Below are 17,805 nucleotides of genomic sequence, written 5' to 3' on the forward strand. Positions count from 1 at the left end.
GAGACAACCTCACAAATGTCACAGATGACACATTTGGCGTTTTTTTGCTGGTTTGTCGGTAGCAGCTCCTGAAACGCAAGACTGACACACATCTGTTCGACCAACGCCAGTTGATCTAAACGCCAGTTGATCTGGAACACCGGTCAGGGCAGCAAGCTCCGTTTTGTGTAACTATTTTTAAATCCCTGTAGAACCTGAACCACGTAAGCTAGCGCAATAATTTTTTTTGCATATGAAACCAGAGGAGTTGTACTTACATCTGATGCTATCAGCTTGTCCTCGGTCACTGTTTCCTTCCACATATAGCTTTGCAAAAATTGCATAAAAAGCGCTTGCAGGAACAAAAACATAATATTCCACAAACAGGCTTTGACGATCCGATCAGCTGTTCGTAACACTTCCCACATTGAAACAGATAGTTTGCATGTCCGCCATTTCCTGCCCAAAACCGGAAGTGACGTCATTTTCGCGGAAAATGTAGTTTTTTACTTGTAGGTGTTAAAAGCCTATACTGGTGCTTTTATAAGTCATGTTTGACTTTTCTGAATAGTTTCTGGGATGCTTAGAACTGGAATTGCACTGTTGGAAATATTTTATTTTGATGCACCTGCTGTTTTCTTTGCAAATTTGCATCATAGGATTGTTTTTTTGTTTTTCCTGCAGTATATAAAAATTGCTGTATCTCCAAAATAAAACTATGAAGACACTCAAACTAAATTTCCTGTTGTTGTAAACTATTTTTTGCAACTTTTTTGTAATTAAACTTTTAACCTAAACCTCTTACATTTCTCCAAGTAGAAATATATGTAAAAAACAAAAAAACAAAAACGATTTTCAATTTTTTTGTAGTTTATTGCACTTTTTTTGCAATTAATGTAGTTACTATGGACTTAATTCATACATATTATTAAAATATGGGCTATAACAGTTGTATTGATGAATAGCAACTTGAAATGTTCCCACAAATGGCACTACAACATGTAAAAAAAATTAATATAAGCTCTGGCAGACTTGGTTCTATAGTAGGTCCTAAAGGGTTAAATAAATATCGTCAAATGATCGAGATCTCAATTTCAGTGAAAATAATCGTGATTATCATTTTTGCCATAATCGAGCAGCCCTACTATAGCTCACTGGCTTTTTTGCTTACTGTTAGTATTTTATCTTTCATTTTAAAGATTGTATTTTGTTTTCAAAAAAGCAACACTAAGAAGGCATCTGAAATCATAACGTATTTGATGATAAATGCAGTGTAGCACTTGAGCTGAAATGAAACCATAAAAATACTCTTTGTTTGATTGCACATATACACTACACTCAAAAAACAGATTCAGGTCCTCCTTTCAAAGAACACATGCAAATTATGTTAGTTGTTCACAAATGCAATTAAAAAATACCAAATTAATTTGATTTTCTTTGTGTAAACCTAAAATTATTCAAAACCAGCAGAGGCTGATTCTGAACACAAAATGAATGAGTTTGTTGGGGCACTGGGGGTAGGAGGAGTACATTTTTGCACTTAAGTATTTGTAAACTCAAAGAAATCAATTCAAGCCCCTCTTTAAGCTTAAACATTATTTTTAATCTCATTCAACGCAAATGTAGCACTCCAGCGTTACTGCAATTATTATTCGTGTGGTGAACCTAAATTATTTTCTCTCAAAGCAGTCTTTGTCACAAGAACACAAAGTTACTGAGTTACACAACGGTCCGCCTTCTTTGAAAATTTTGCGCTCTTTCAGGATCACCTAAATGAATCCAGCTGCTCTTGGCCTCTCTGTACTTTTTGGATAAAACTACACCTTCAGGTAAGGTAACATATTATTTTTCCATATATCCAATTGTGTATTTCTTTATCAGCTAAATCTATAATGCTATTTATCATAGAAGCTTGTAACAGTTGTTTTTTGAACTTTTGGTGGTGCTACCATTCTCTTCTCTGCTTGAATACTATTTTTTTTTTTTTGACAATATAGCCAGGTCTTTTCAAAAGTGCCTTGTTTTAGAGGAGAAATTGTGTAGCTGCCAACTTTTAAGCCGGAGCGTGTGCTAGCTTATTAGCAGCTAGCCATTGTGCTCAATGAAAGATGATGTCCTATAGCTAACTTCTTTCTTACTGTTTCCTTTTTATAATCTAAAAATATGGTATTCTGTGTTTATTATTATATGCCATTTTCTAGTAGAAAGTATCGTTTTGAGGTGTCTTTAAAAGCACTACATAGTTTACTGAGGGTGCGACCAAAAGCGAACCATGTGGCCGGAAGAGTAACTGCAGGCAGCACAATGCGCACTCCCATGACGTTCAAACCTATTTATTATTATAAAAGATTTCGGCTACGTCCACACTTACACAGGTATTTTTGAAAACGGAGATTTTCCGTTTTCGTTTTAAAAAATAATCCCGTCCACAGGTAAACGCAAAAATGAAGGAAAACGCTGCTAGGAACATGCCAAAGCAACAGGTGGCGATATATTCCTAAACTCAGCTAAAAACAGTTTAGGTCTTGACAAACTTCACTGATGGTTCAAATGTTTAGCAACTTTCAGTGTGTTGATTCAGCAGTCTGTATTTAAACTTCTAGTTTATTATATTTGTGTATGTTTTATTTCCAGGTGAATGCAGAGTTCCTGCAGATCACTACAAAACCCCTGCAGGCGAAGTTCTTGGCTCAGCTGGACAATTTAACAGACAAGCTGATGCAAAATTTTCAGGGGAGCAAAGGAGCAAAGGGCCAAAAGATCAAGGATATCATGGCGATCAGTAGTTTGGTCGGTACTAATGATAAACCCATCAATTAAATGCAATCAATCAATTCCATTTTTTTCACCCTTTTTTTTCCACCCTTGCATTAGTATGATGACATCGACATAAAGAGGGAGCATACTCTTAAAAGCCTGGTGATCTACTTTAATGAAGATCCAGACCTACTGTTCAAGGAGTATCTGGTACGCTTATCACACCTTCTTTTCTAGATTCAATTTGAGTTAGGTTCATCGCACACAAAATCCTCATATATTCAAAAGAGACAATATAATTGTGAAATATGTATTATTCTTAATAGTCATTGTTGAAACTTGCACTGGAGAGCACTTTTTAAGGGGATAGTTTCAGCAAAAATTCAATTGTTCATTCTTTTGGTGCTGCCATGTAGGTATCTACTGCCTCTATAAACACAGTAAATGTGGACAAAACATTCATCCATTTTCTGTCAGTGTTTCAATTCAGTTTATTTATATAGCGGTATATCACAACAACAGTCATCTCAAGGCACTTCAGAAAGTAAACACTCCAGTGGAGTTCAGTTTATTATGCCAATTAGTAAAAAGTCTTCATTATAAGGAACACAGCAGATTGCATCAAGACACTAACTAGTGTCACTGCCATTACAGCAATCCCCTGGTTTCAGGAATAATGTGCATAAAACAAGCTGTTTCAAAAGGTTCCCAATTGTGATGAAATAAGGGAAATTGACCCAGCCCCCCCCCCCCCCCACACACACACACACACTGATAGACACTGGAGGAGCTCCTGCTCTATATCAAGCCCCTCCCAAAGGGAGGTACATAATACCTGAACCCAAACTATTGATAGGAAACAGATTGACAGGTTTTATTTATGTTTGGAGTGTTTATAGAGGCGGTAGAGACCTATGTTTCAGCACAAAAGGATACAAAAGCTGAGTTTTGCATAATATGTCCCCTTCCAAGTGACAGAGCCCTTAAACCTGAAACAACCTGTTTTTCAGACCTCCTCCACTGAGGATGAACGGTTGAGGTCCACTGCAGCAACTGTCACTGTATTTACACCATCAGAAGAGAAGGGATTCAGGAGCCAGAGGATGTTGGAGTTGTCATTGAAGGTACTACAGTTATGAACAACCTCGGTAGTGTCATCATGGCATTCATCGTCCTCTTTGGACTGATTTATGCACTTGATCTGAGCTATCCAAATGACCACAAGTACACTTTTGAGTTCTGTCAGAAGATTTTGATGAATCTGGATGGACAAAGGCTCAGTACAAAGATGCAGCAAATGAAAATGAAGATGTTTGCTTAGGCAAACAAGACCCAGCACAAAAGTTGATTTTGGCCTTTTTATATCTTTTGTTCAAACTGTGACCTTTTTTTCCTTTCTTTTTTTTGGCCAAATGGAAGTTGTCTATTTTTTTCTGCTGTTATGTTGTGAGTGGTGTGACCTTTAATCTGTACTACTATAGATGGATGAAAAGACTGGGGATTTAGCTCAGAAAAAGTTTCATGGTTGTAACCACCATTTTCTTTTTGATTGCTTTTGGGATTTGCAAAGGTAATAGAAAAATGTTGACATATACACATACACACATACACACATACACATACATACATACATACACACACACACACACACACACACACACACACACATATGTATGTATGTATGTATGTATGTATGTGTGTATGTGTGTGTATGTATGTATGTATGTATATGTGTGTGTATTTATGTATTGTTGGGTTGTTTCAAATCTTCAGTGACTGCCATACTATGGTGTGAATTGCAATGTTTAGGTTATCATTGTGAATTTGCAAGTGTCACTATAAATATATACAATGATTCTGAAGTGAAATCTGATTTTACAGATTCCAGTTTGTTTTCAGTATTGCCTAGTAGTACAGAGGCGTGTGCTATTCAGATTTGACATTCATTACAAATGTACGTCAGCACTTTTTTGTGAGCACTTTGATTTTTGTTAAGGTTGATTTGACCATGTGACATGTATGTTTATTTACAAAATATTCTGTTTCTGCTTTTAATTCAAGTGAATAAACCTGAGTTGTAAAAACAAATTCATTTTGTCATTATTTTAATAATTAAATTAGTTTTCTGGTAATGAAAATTATGATTTAGTTGAACTCAAAATAATGATTTCAATGCAATGAAAATCTAGCTCAAGTGAATGACATTGTATTGAGTTGGACCAACCAAAACCTTTCACATCATTTTAATGTACTTTTTTTCATTTTAGCAGTATTTACGAAATTGTGTTCTACTGACTCAATTTAATTGAATTGTCATGATGTATGTAGATTAGGTTGGACCAAAATAGATGTATTACGTGGAAAACCTGCCATCAGTCCAATTGAGTTCATCCAATGACTTATTTTTTTGAGTGTAGTAAGACCATCAATGATCTACAAACATATTGATGTGTCCTACTATTATACTTCTTTTAAACACTTCTTCAGTGTATAGGAAATAATGTGCGTGCAAGCTGTCCGTCTTCCCTCTGGACTCTATCAGGTGCAAGGTGTGAACGGTTCGATTAGAAATTGATCGAACCATCTTGAGCGTGTTGAGCTGAAAGCATGCCGTTACTCTTTGAAGTTTATAAAACAGACACGCTCACATGCACAAATACACTCGCGCAAGAAATGTACTTTGCAAACAAATCCTTGCTTGAACCCCTCCTCGCAACGCTTTCTGAATGAATCTGTGATCTGAAATTTGTAAACAAATATAGAACCGTGTCAATGCAAGAACAAAGAGCCAGCTGTCTAAGAAAGTGCAAAGGCACATCTTTTACCACTTTCAGCCTCATTACTTGTGAACATCCCACTTATGGATGTTTGTCTAATAACAATATTAGCTATGTGGAGAAATGGTGGCACTGTGCAATTCCAATAGCAAATAGCGCTTCGTTCCTGTTTGACTAACAAACACAACAAATGTGCCTCATCAACAAATTATTAAGAAGTAAGAAAAGTTTGAATGCACTTAATTAGTGAATGAGGCCCAATGTCTCCTAAAAAGCCAAAAAACCGTGGCGTCTAATAAATGCACGTTGAAGTAAATGATGTCTGGCCAATTTTAATATTTCATTAAGACATTTCAATATTGCAGACTTTAAGCAGACGACAGGAATGAATAGAATTAATCAGGGAAGCTGTGAAGCAGTCTTAATTATAGACGGCAACTTGAGACTGCCTCTTTATATCACTCCATGACTCGCACAACTGAAAGGGAAATAGCAATATATGGCTGATTATTCAGCGATTACCATGAGATTTGAACTCCTGCACAGTTAAGTCCAAAGACAGGAGTGATGCTCAATAGAAAGTAAGGAGATGCTGGGAAAAAAAAAAAAAATTGCTTTTGAACAACTTCAAAAGGGGCATTAATTTCATTTAACTTACCACAGCAGAATATGGATGCTGATGCAATAATTTGTTACTTCCATTTATCGCAGGATCTTCCAGGTGAGAGAAACAGATGTCCAAGAAGCCTCAGTAGTAACAAACAAATGCCCAGCTTTGAATGCCCATCAACTATACAGCCTTTACCAAAAAAAAATCTGGTTAACAGTCTAGGATTATGTTAATAATACTACATACTCTACACATATAACTGCTGGCTAACCAGCAGTGTCCATCATTCAATAGTGCAATGAAGGTTAAATTCAAACTACAAAGTACAGGTACACACCAAAAGGTGTTTCATCCAAAGAGTGTCAGGGTTTAATTAACCTCTATGATCACTTATGAACACATCAACACACAAGAAACGGGACCAAGTGGTCTTGTCTGGGCCTAAAGAGGTGGAATAAAACCATTACATGGAGGAAAAAAAAACATCACTGTAACAACACTGCGGGCCAATTATGTTTAACTACTGCCTGTGGTCTGTCACAACTGGGTCACTCCATGCTGAGTGAGATAGATGCATGTGTGTGTGTTATAGAAGGTCTGCTTTGCACATGTGTTGTTATGTGATGACAATATTTCCAGAAGATATCTTTCTAATATACACATTTGTTCTGGAAATTTGGGTTTGCAACTCAGACTTGTATAAAGGCTTTATTTTTTGCTTTGTTTGTTTTTTAATTAAATTTTACTCTGAGTTTTAATAATTTATTGTCTGGAACAGTTTCCAAAGCTGGGAAGGCAAATATAAAAACAAAAACAACCCCCCCCCCCGAAACATTAAAACTATAACAATAAAAAGTAAGTAAGGTTTCCATGCTCAAAATGCTTTATTTTTTGGCTTTGGGAATCGGAGTGTCAGGTTTTTCTTTCTAAGTCTGCTGAAAAGTACTTCGAACACTTCGTACTTCCAGCCTCCAATCTTCCCCTGGCCTTTTACTTTAAGAAGGAACTGGGAATTTATCTTGGAAGACTTCTTTTGGATGTTTACTTGTGGGGATTAAATGTTGGCTTCTTAAATATGGCTGTGGGATTTAGTGGTGGTTGCACCTGAGCGCAGCAGGCACTGCAAAGTGTAAATTCATGGGCAACAAGGCATGAAAACTTGCAGATGGGCCATGGCAGTTGGGGAGTCCCCCCTCCTCCTCCCCAAGCATTTCTTGCTAAACAGACTCGGCATTTATGGTGTGACGGCCAGGGCTTCACTATTAATCCTCTCCGAGAACAGCTAATCATACTACCGCATAATCTTTACGTTCCAACTCATCTAAAAGTATTGTGTGTTCCCACAGTTCTATTATTTGAGAAAATACAGTAAAAACAGATGTATGTGTAGCCCAGCTAGAAAAAAAGAGCAGTGGAAAGTAGTTTTTTTTTCCATGTATAATGTAAAGAATTTAGTCATTTCTTTTTTCTTTTATGTTTAAAGGAAGATGTGGACCAATAAGATTATCTGTTGTCATTTAACTTGGCCAATCAGCAATGAGCTCCCAGTGACCCTTGCTGTTGACCTTGATCACATGATTTCCTGTGTTGCCATTTCGTTCCTGTTCATATAATGCCATGTGCCAGAGAAACTAATGTTCCCGAAGTCGAATCGCTAGGAGTTAAAAGCAAGTCTGCTGCAGTTGTTTTTGGTTGTTCAGAGTTTCACCCTGTCAACGGTGAGTACGAAAAGTGGGGAAAACCTAATTTGTTAAGGATAAAAAGGGCAGACTTAACGGGACGGCGAGTCCGCTAGCCGCTAAGCTAACTGCTAGCGCTCACGCTAGCAGAATTTGACTGTGTTCTGTGTGTGAAATGGCTAGTGACTGCAATCATATTACGTTTAAGAAAAAAAACAAAAGAAATGGTGCTAATCAGTTTTATGTTTAACAAGTTAATCCAATTGTACGCCGATTCTCAGATTTTCAGTTGTGTTCTTTGAGTTGGTTATAATGCACAAGTCTGGTGAGCTACTGTGAGTTGCTGACTGCAGCTACAGTGTTAACTATAGAAGCTGTGTTTTTTTTGAGAACATTGTCAGCCGTCAGGTTGATAAAATTATAGCTCATCTAAGAGGATATGATGCTGCAGTGATATAATTTTGTTGTACAACAGAGCTAGCTGAATTAAGATATAGAGTTACACTAATACTTATTGTTCATTTTTGAATGTTTTAAGTAAGTGTGGCTGTTTCACAACGGTGAATGTGACTATATGGACCTGTGACCTGTTTATAGGTCAGGTTTTTTTTGTTATCTGGTAAAAGGATGACTCGACAGACGGACCCAGTCTGAAGCAAGCCCCATCGAGGAGCAGTGATTCTACAGTTCCAGTTAACTGGATGGCGAGCCAACCCGAAATTGAAAAGGATTTGCCAAGGTTTTATTGAAGCCAAAGTTTCGTCCCCATTGAAGCTTCAGATACCTGCAGGACTACGAACTTTCTTCCTTCATCGGAGTGTGGTAGGACAAACATTAAACAAACTGAACGGGCCCCAACGATCCATCAGTTATCAGACATTATCCACTCATATAATTGACTCAGAGAAAGCTGTATGCGCGCACTTTTATTTAGTTTGTTATTTTGGGGGAAATATTTTGTATTTTATTTTATTGTTTTTTCATTACATTGTTGCAGCTGCTGTGTGTCAAATATAACAAATTTGTGAACAGTATATTGTGGTGTGGTCTCTTCTTATTGGTGTTTATACCTTGGGCTCCTGCCGATCCTAGATCTTCTGATACTGGCTAGTGGGAGTTCGGTCATTCTTAATAATAATTCACAAGTTGGGTTGCATAAGTGGCGAGCCAGCCAGGAGCCTAAGAATTTTTAAACATCAGTAATGAGAAATTGTGTCTGACATGGATTTTGTCCAGCGCTCAGGTGTAAAAATCCCCAATGCAGTTATTGTGAGTGGGATCACGAAATCAGAGAAAGATGAAGAAGTTTTAGAGTTTTTGAAAAAGTATGGTGGTGTTAAAACCCTTTTGCCAGTGGATGATGCTACCTCAGAGTTTCATCAAAACCTGATTGTTGAGTACTCAAGTGGCTCAGCTGTAGAAGCTTTAGAGCCTCTTATGCCATACAAGTATGTTGCAGAGGGTGAACCAAATGTCTCTTACTGTGTGAGGGCCTTGGCAAGCGTTTACACTGCTAAGGTGGGTGAAGGTGTCACGAAGTCATACTTGGCTGAATTAAAGGGCTTGGCTAAGCTCAGTGGCAAAACCTATGAGGAAGTATTGAAAGAGATGATATCACAAATCTGTGAGACAACTGAGAATACAGATGAGGCACCTTCTGTCTTACATGATAGCATTGTTGATGAGACACCAATACCACAGCCCCAGTTGCTTTCAGGTCCCTCAAGGGTAAGCAGTGACCAAGGTGTCTCAACTCCAGTTCCACCCTTGCGTGTACAGAAGCCTTCAATAGTGATTAGTGATGTAAATCCCCCTGAAGTTCAGAAGGTCGTTGTTGAGCATATTTTAAGGAAGGATGACATGGGATCACAGATCCATTCTTCAATGCGCATCCGTTCCTTCTCAGGGAAAACTCCCAGGCCTAACAATGAGACAGACTATGAGACTTGGCGCTCACACATTGAGCTGCTTTTAAGTGACCCCAGTATGACCCATCTGCAGGTGTCCAGGAAGATTTTAGAGAATTTGCTTCCACCTGCAGTTGATGTGGTGAAGTGCTTGAGTCCCAGCGCACCCCCAGTAGCCTATCTGCAGTTGCTCGATTCAGCCTTCGGCGCTGTAGAGGATGGTGAGGAGCTTTTTGCTCAGTTCATGAATACCCTTCAGGACCCAGGCGAGAAACCATCAGCTTTCCTCCATCGTTTACAGCTAGCACTAAATTTAGCAGTAAAAAGGGGGGGTATTCCACCTGATGATGTAGACAAACATCTCCTCAAGCAGTTTTGTAGGGGGTGTTGGGATAGTGGATTGCTCTCCAGTCTGCAACTTGAACACAAGAAAAACTGTCCACCGTCATTTTCAGAGCTCTTGCTAATGTTGCGTACCGAAGAAGATAGACAAGCTGCAAAGGTTGATAGGATGAAAAAGCACATTGGTTCATCAAAACGAGTATCTGTCCATGCTCAGAGTTCCTGTGTTTGTGCAGGCGTAAGAGAAAGCCCACAGTGTGGTCCGAAAGCTATTGAGGAACTTCAAAAGCAGATAGCTAGCTTGCAGAGTCAGCTAGCCTCATTTGCATCACAGGAAAAGCTAAGTGAGCGTGCCAACAAGAAACCGGTTAAAAAGACAACCTGTAAATCGAAAATGGACAACACACATCAAGAAGTGCATCGATTAGCCGGAGTAAAACAGACAGGCAGGCCCAGGCCTTGGTATTGTTTTCACTGTGGGGAAGATGGGCATATTGCCACTTCTTGTACAAACCCTGCAAATTCTGCACTAGTTATTGAAAAGAAGAAGCAGTTGGAGAGGAGGCAGCACGCGTGGGAAAGTCAAAGTTGTCCCAGCGACTCCAGTTCACCTTTAAACTAGATCCAGTCTCTGTTGTGGGACAGACAGAGGCTGAAGAACATGCGCAGCGTCCCACAGACGTAAAGATTGTCAGCAAAGCAGGCAAGTGTGTGGATCTAGAGCACTCCAGTAGTGAAAAGCAATCCTTCAGGCTTCCAAAGGGTCTGATTGGTACCAGGAGCACTGCTGAAGTGATAATTGAAGGTAAAACATTTAGTTGTCTGCTAGATACCGGCTCGCAAGTGACTACTATCCCCCAATCCTTTTATGAACAACACATGTCAGTGCAGGACATCAAGCCTCTCTATGACCTCTTGGAGGTTGAAGGGGCGAATGGACAGGCTGTACCTTATTTGGGCTACATTGAAACTACTGTCACTTTTCCAAAAGAATTTCTTGGTATGTCTATTGAGGTGCCCACATTAGCTCTCATAGTTCCTGACGTTCGAGCTACCTCAGGGTCCTACTTACTCATAGGGACAAATACACTTGATGTGTTGTATGACATTTATTGCAAAGCTAATCCAGGAGATGCCAAGACATTTCCTCACGGCTACAAAGCGGTCATTAAGGTGCTTGAACTCAGACACAATCAGTCTAACGTCAGTCACCATGGTGTTGTAAAACTGAAGGGCAGAATCTCTCAGGTTGTCCCAGCAGGGGCCACAGTGGTTTTGGAGGGTGTCTCTACTGCCAGCGGTCTTCAGCATGAACAATCAGTTGTTGTTGAGCAGCCTTCCAGTTCCTCTCTACCTGGTGGTCTGCTAGTGAACACTTGTCTGGTTGACCTGTCCAAACAACGACCCTTTAGGCTTCCAGTTGTGATTACCAACCAATCTGAACATGACATTGTCATTCCTGCTAAATGTCAAATTGCTGACATTAGCGCTTACCAATGTATTTTGTCAAAGGAGCAGAGTGTGGTTAACTTGCAAAAGGCAGATCTCACTCAAGAGGCCAATTGTAACTTCAACTTTGGAGAGTCCCCAATCCCTCCCGAGTGGAAGGGTCGTATCACACGACTCCTTAACAACATGCCAGATGTATTTGCGCAACATGACTTGGACTTTGGAAGAACCGACAAGGTGACTCACCACATCAAGCTCTCAGACGAGGCTCCTTTCAAACACCGTGCTCGTCCGCTACACCCTCAAGACATTGAGGCTGTCCGTAGGCACATTCAAGAGCTTCTTGATACAGGTGTAATCAGAGAGTCCGAGTCTCCCTTCTCTTCGCCCATTGTGGTAGTCCGTAAAAAGAATGGCCAGGTCCGGTTGTGCATAGACTACAGAAAACTCAACCTTCAGACAATAAAGGATGCTTACACGCTTCCTAAGCTTGAAGACACCTTCGCGGCTCTCTCTGGTTCCCAGTGGTTTTCTGTGCTTGACCTAAAGTCTGGATATTATCAAATCGAGGTAGATGAAGTGGATAAACCCAAGACGGCCTTTGTCTGCCCTTTGGGCTTCTGGGAATTTAACCGCATGCCGCAAGGCCTGACAAATGCGCCAAGCACATTCCAAAGATTAATGGAGAAGTGCATGGGGGATATGCATTTGAAAGAGGTGCTAGTTTTCCTCGACGACTTGATAGTGTTCTCAAAGACCCTGGAAGAACATGAAACAAGGTTGTTGGAGGTGCTCACTCGGTTGAGAGAGTTTGGATTAAAGTTATCACCTGAAAAGTGTGTGTTTTTCCAGACCTCAGTGCGGTACCTGGGACACATAGTGTCCAGAAATGGAGTTGAGACAGATCCAGAGAAAATCTCTGCCCTTCGTACTTGGCCAGTTCCTCAGACCCTCAGGGAATTGCGATCTTTTCTTGGGTTCGCTGGCTATTATCGAAGGTTCGTAAAAGACTATTCCAGCATTGTGAAGCCCCTCAATGATCTGACTCAAGGCTATCCTCAATCAACCAAAAGGGGTAGATCAAGAGACAGCCAAGAGCATTATCACCATCCCAAAGAGCCGTTTGGGAACCGTTGGACATCAGCTTGCCAGCAGGCATTTGAGTCAGTTATTGAAAAGCTGACAACTGCCCCTGTCCTAGGGTTCGCTGACCCTCAAAAGCCTTATGTGCTCCACACTGATGCTAGCACTACAGGCCTTGGTGCTGTCTTGTACCAGGAGCAGGAAGGGCAGTTACGTGTCATAGCCTATGCAAGCAGAGGGCTGTCGCATAGCGAGTCTCGATACCCAGCGCACAAATTAGAGTTTTTGGCGCTTAAGTGGTCAGTAACAGAAAAGTTTAGTGACTACCTATATGGGAATCACTTTACTGTTGTCACTGATAGCAATCCCTTGACGTACATATTGACGACTGCAAAACTTGATGCAACGAGCTACAGATGGCTCGCAGCTTTGTCTACGTTCACATTCAAGCTGCTGTATCGTCCTGGGAAGCAAAACTGGGATGCGGATGGGTTATCCCGTAGACCCCACGGAGCTCTTGTGGATGATCTGAAATCCCAGAAAGAGAGGGAGCGCATTTTCCAGTTCACTCAGGGTCATCTCGCTGATCTTGAAAATCTCGAGGAAGCCAACCAAGCGGTTGTGAAAGCCATTTGTGAAAGACAGTCAGTGTATAGCGCCAGCTCTGTTAATCCGAGTTTGGATGGCTGTGTTACTCTTGTTGAAACTCTTGCTATGTCCTCTGATGCTGTGCCTGACTGCTATGGACAAGAAGATGAGTTTGGAGGATTGCCTGTTATTCCTCAACTGACTGAGGCTGAGTTGATGGATAAACAGAGAGCTGACCAATGTCTAAGGCATGTCATATCCCAACTTGAGCATGGGGTAAGCCCACCGCCTACTTTAAGGGGTGAACTTCCAGATCTTCCACTCCTACTTCGAGAGGTTGGTCGGTTTCAGCTTATAAATGGCATCTTATACCGGAGACGCCAGCTCGGGTCTCGGGTATCTCACCAGCTAGTACTGCCCCCAGAGCTCAGAGAGACTGTTTTGAGCAGTCTGCATGACCATATAGGTCATATGGGCATTGAGCGCACATTAGATCTCGTTAGGGCCAGATTCTATTGGCCCAGAATGGCCTTGGATGTAGAGAGGAAAATAAAGACCTGTGGTAGATGTGTGCGCAGAAAGGCGTTGCCTGACAGAGCTGCACCGTTAGTCAACATCAGTACCACAAGGCCACTGGAACTGGTTTGTATGGACTTCCTCTCTCTCGAACCAGACAAAAGTGGAGCTAAAGACATCCTTGTGATCACTGATCACTTTACTAAGTATGCAATTGCTATACCAACATGCAATCAAAAGGCTCGCACAGTAGCTAAGTGCCTATGGGACAATTTTATTGTGCATTACGGGTTCCCAGAAAAGTTGCACAGTGATCAGGGACCTGATTTTGAGTCTCGCACAATAAAAGAGCTCTGTCAGATGGCTGGCATACAGAAGGTTAGAACTACTCCCTACCATCCCAGAGGAAATCCAGTGGAGCGGTTCAATCGCACATTGCTGGACATGCTAGGCACTCTTCAAAACAAAGACAAGTCTCACTGGCGTGATTTTGTGAAGCCCCTTGTTCATGCTTATAATTGCACCAGGAATGAGGTGACTGGATTTGCACCGTACGAGCTTATGTTCGGTCGCCAGCCTCGCCTGCCGGTGGATTTGGCTTTTGGGCTGCCGGTGAAAGAGGAGCAACAGATTTCACACTCACAGTACGTGCAAAATCTGAAATCCCACTTACAAGAGAGTTACAAGGTAGCTACTGGAAATGCTGCCAAGATAGCAGAAAAGAATAAATCCAGATTTGACAGGCGTGTGACTATTTCAGATCTGGAGGTAGGGGACAGAGTATTAGTCAGAAATGTCCGCATTCGTGGAAAAAACAAGATTGCAGACAAGTGGGAGGCAGCCATCTACATAGTCGTAAGCAGAGCAGGATCCCTTCCAGTGTATACTGTGAGACCTGAGAAGAAAGATGGTCCACTGCGGACATTGCATAGGGACCTATTACTCCCTTGTGGCTATCTCCCCAACGAGAGTAGTGACAAGCCTGTAGGGCAGACACAAAGACGCAGGCCAGCAACACGTCTCAGTCCAGTTGCAGACTCCGATCAATTCTCAGAGGCTGAGGATGAGATTTTCCCCAATTACTGGTTCAGAGACGCCCCCAGTTTTGAGATACCTACGGTCACCATTCATCAAGAAACGCACCCTTCCCTCCCCATCTCCAGCTGCCTCCCTCTTCCCGCTCCTCCACAACCACCCACACATGCAGGGCCTTGGAGTGGGGGTATGTCACCAGGGTGCAGAGGAGGCTACCCCCCCCGTCCCCTTCTGGCTGCCTCTGCCTCAATTTTATCCCACAACTTAGACATTCACATTAGTCACACTCTCATTACACATACATATAGGATCTTGGGGGTGGGCACAATCACGGAGTCCAAATCACCATCAGGGTGTATACCTCACCCCCGACGTCGTTGCCCACCTCTCAATTTTAAATACACTTAGTCATTGAGGGTTAGCAGGAGGGACTATGCGCTTACCTGCTGCTCCTTGGCAGGTAGCTCCATGCCCTCCTGGGTTTTAATTGCACCTTAGAACACATATGCATCAACACTACAATGAGCGGGTGGAGGGAGGTTTGGAGTCTTCTCCCACCCCCATTCTCTGCGGCCTGCTGGAGCGGGAGGGCTAGTAGGAGGAGTTGGCCGTCCGACTGCGGTCTGGGGTGTGGGGCCTCCCTGCTGCTGCGGAGTCGGGGTGGTCTGCCTCTCCCCACCGCAGGGAAAAGGGTAACACCACCTGGGTCTGGGTGCAATTCCCCCCTCCAGGGGCAAGGGTACCTAGACCCGGTTTGTAGAGTACGCTTGGGGAGTGTGATTGTGTGTACAGCGTCTCTTTATGTCTGTCTCCACGTTGGTTGAGTGTGGAGTGAGTGCATATGAGAGCATGAGGGTGGGAATGGATGTTTGTGTCTGTGTGTGCCTGTATGTCTGTGTCTATATGTCAGGTTGGGTATCAGACACCACCTCTCTGGGGACACCTCAGGCCCTCCAAGGTTTGGAGGCCTATCTCCACCCACCACCACTTCCCCTGCCGGTGGCGGACTCCCTCAGGTGTCGGTGTGTTGGTGGTTCTTTGTGTCTGGGGGTGGGCGTCCGGGTACACACCGGCTCACTCCTTGGCGGCCGCTTGTCGGGGCCTGGGGCCTGGGGCTCGCTTGGGCCCCTTTGGAGGTGGGGTGCCCCCGGCCTCTCGGCCTAGGGCTCGGTCACTCAGGCGCAGCTGGGGGCCGGCGGAGCTCACGGGCGCGTCACTGCAACCCCCCCTGGCTTCTGCTCCGCGGCTGCTGAGTGAGCCCTCATCTGGGACTCTCCTCAGCTCTTACTGGAACAGTGGCGCGGCTGCCCCTCTGTTGGTCTTCCATGGTCTCTTGTGTTCTGGGGGCCTCTGGATGTCTGGAGTTTTGATCTCCTCCATACCCGCTTCACACCCTGGAGGACGGGGCTGTGGCCCCCCCACACTCCCTAGCAGATCATTACATGGAGAAACCTTTGGAATGCAAGCATGCTGATCCACACAGGTATGCACACATGGGTATTCACAGACGCGGACTAAAGCTTTCTTGGCTGCTGCCTCAAAGCACACTGTGCGCTGTCTATCTTGCGTGCTGCACAATATCGTTTATTACTTAGTAAATACTGATATCTATGACTAGCTAGTTTATTGTGATGGTGCTTTGTTTTCTCTATTATTATGTTGCTCTTTGTTGTTTGCTGTCTCCTCTGTTTGTTTGTTTGTTTGTTTGTTTTTTCTCCATACAGGTGACCCAGGAGTTTTTTGTTTTTTTTTTTTGTTTTTTTTTGTTTTTTTTTTTTGTCTCTCTTCCCCCCCCTTCTCACCGTCTCTTCTCCCCTTGGGTTTTCTTTCTTTCTCTCCCCCTCTCTCTCTCATTCATTCCCCCTGTCCTATTTATTAAAAAAAAAAAAAAAAAAAAAAAATGACAAAGGATGAACTGAAGCTCTGCCATCACGTAATGTCGCATACTGCTGTTTCTGATGTCATTTAAAAAAAAGAAAAAAAAAAAAAAAAAAAAAAAAAAAAAAAAAAAAAGAAACGCACCCTTATTTATCAGTGTCTTCTGGGGAAGATGCACAACTTCCAGAATTGTGTCCCTCAGTTAAAGGTTCTACTGCTCGATATCCAAGCTGCAATCCACAGACTGACCAGTTATGTAACTTACCTGTTGACAGTCCAGATTCAGCAACTCTTCCAGTGTCTGAGAGTCACTGTCATGACACAGAAATCGTGAGCGATGACCAAAATCCACCAGCAGAGATGGAGACCGAAAGGATTGCACCTGGAAGTGATTGTCATGACTTGAATCCCGGGTTATCTTCTCTTGCTCCAAACCTGTCTACGGATGTTGAGGCGGCAGGTCGAACTGAAATGGGATTGTCAAATGAGTCACCAACAGATGAATCTCCTGAAGAGCTCTCAGTAGACCAGACACTGATTGGAAGCCAAGACCAACCTGGTTCTGCTAGACGATCAAATAGGGAGCGAGAACCGCCTAAACGCCTTCAGTATGTGAAACTTGGGCATCCACTTATAGCGGTGGTGCAATCTCTGTTCCAGGGTTTAACCACGGCTTTTACAGACATTTTGGATGAGGGTTATCACCCATTAGATTGCCCTGTCCAGACCCATCAGACAGTAATTACCCAACCATTGCCATGCAACGGGGCGTGCATGAGTTCAGTGGGGGAGGTTGTAGCCCAGCTAGAAAAAAAGAGCAGTGGAAAGTAGTTTTTTTTTCATGTATAATGTAAAGAATTTAGTCATTTCTTTTTTCTTTTATGTTTAAAGGAAGATGTGGACCAATAAGATTATCTGTTGTCATTTAACTTGGCCAATCAGCAATGAGCTCCCAGTGACCCTTGCTGTTGACCTTGATCACATGATTTCCTGTGTTGCCATTTCGTTCCTGTTCATATAATGCCATGTGCCAGAGAAACTAATGTTCCCGAAGTCGAATCGCTAGGAGTTAAAAGCAAGTCTGCTGCAGTTGTTTTTGGTTGTTCAGAGTTTCACCCTGTCAACGGTGAGTACGAAAAGTGGGGAAAACCTAATTTGTTAAGGATAAAAAGGGCAGACTTAACGGGACGGCGAGTCCGCTAGCC

General features: G+C 42.4%; 1 protein-coding gene and 1 long non-coding RNA gene across 5 annotated transcripts in view; one reads left to right on the forward strand and one right to left on the reverse strand.

The window, feature by feature from the left end:
• lrp8 (low density lipoprotein receptor-related protein 8, apolipoprotein e receptor) overlaps positions 1 to 17,805 on the reverse strand; it is a 191,447-nt gene that overhangs the window by 158,568 nt on the left and 15,074 nt on the right. The window lies entirely within an intron of this gene.
• LOC146555017 (uncharacterized) lies at positions 1,319 to 4,343 on the forward strand. Of its 2 annotated transcripts, XR_014889111.1 has the most exons (4): positions 1,319 to 1,808; positions 2,614 to 2,769; positions 2,854 to 2,946; positions 3,747 to 4,343. It is a non-coding gene; the product is annotated as an uncharacterized LOC146555017 (long non-coding RNA). The 2 variants fall into 2 exon arrangements; XR_014889110.1 differs by having other exon boundaries at positions 1,319 to 2,769.

Source organism: Mchenga conophoros, linkage group LG17 (genome assembly GCF_057382185.1).
Source record: "Mchenga conophoros isolate Kocher_MC1m ecotype Shallow Benthic linkage group LG17, M_conophoros_male_GT1.1, whole genome shotgun sequence".
Classification (NCBI taxonomy): domain Eukaryota; kingdom Metazoa; phylum Chordata; class Actinopteri; order Cichliformes; family Cichlidae; genus Mchenga; species Mchenga conophoros.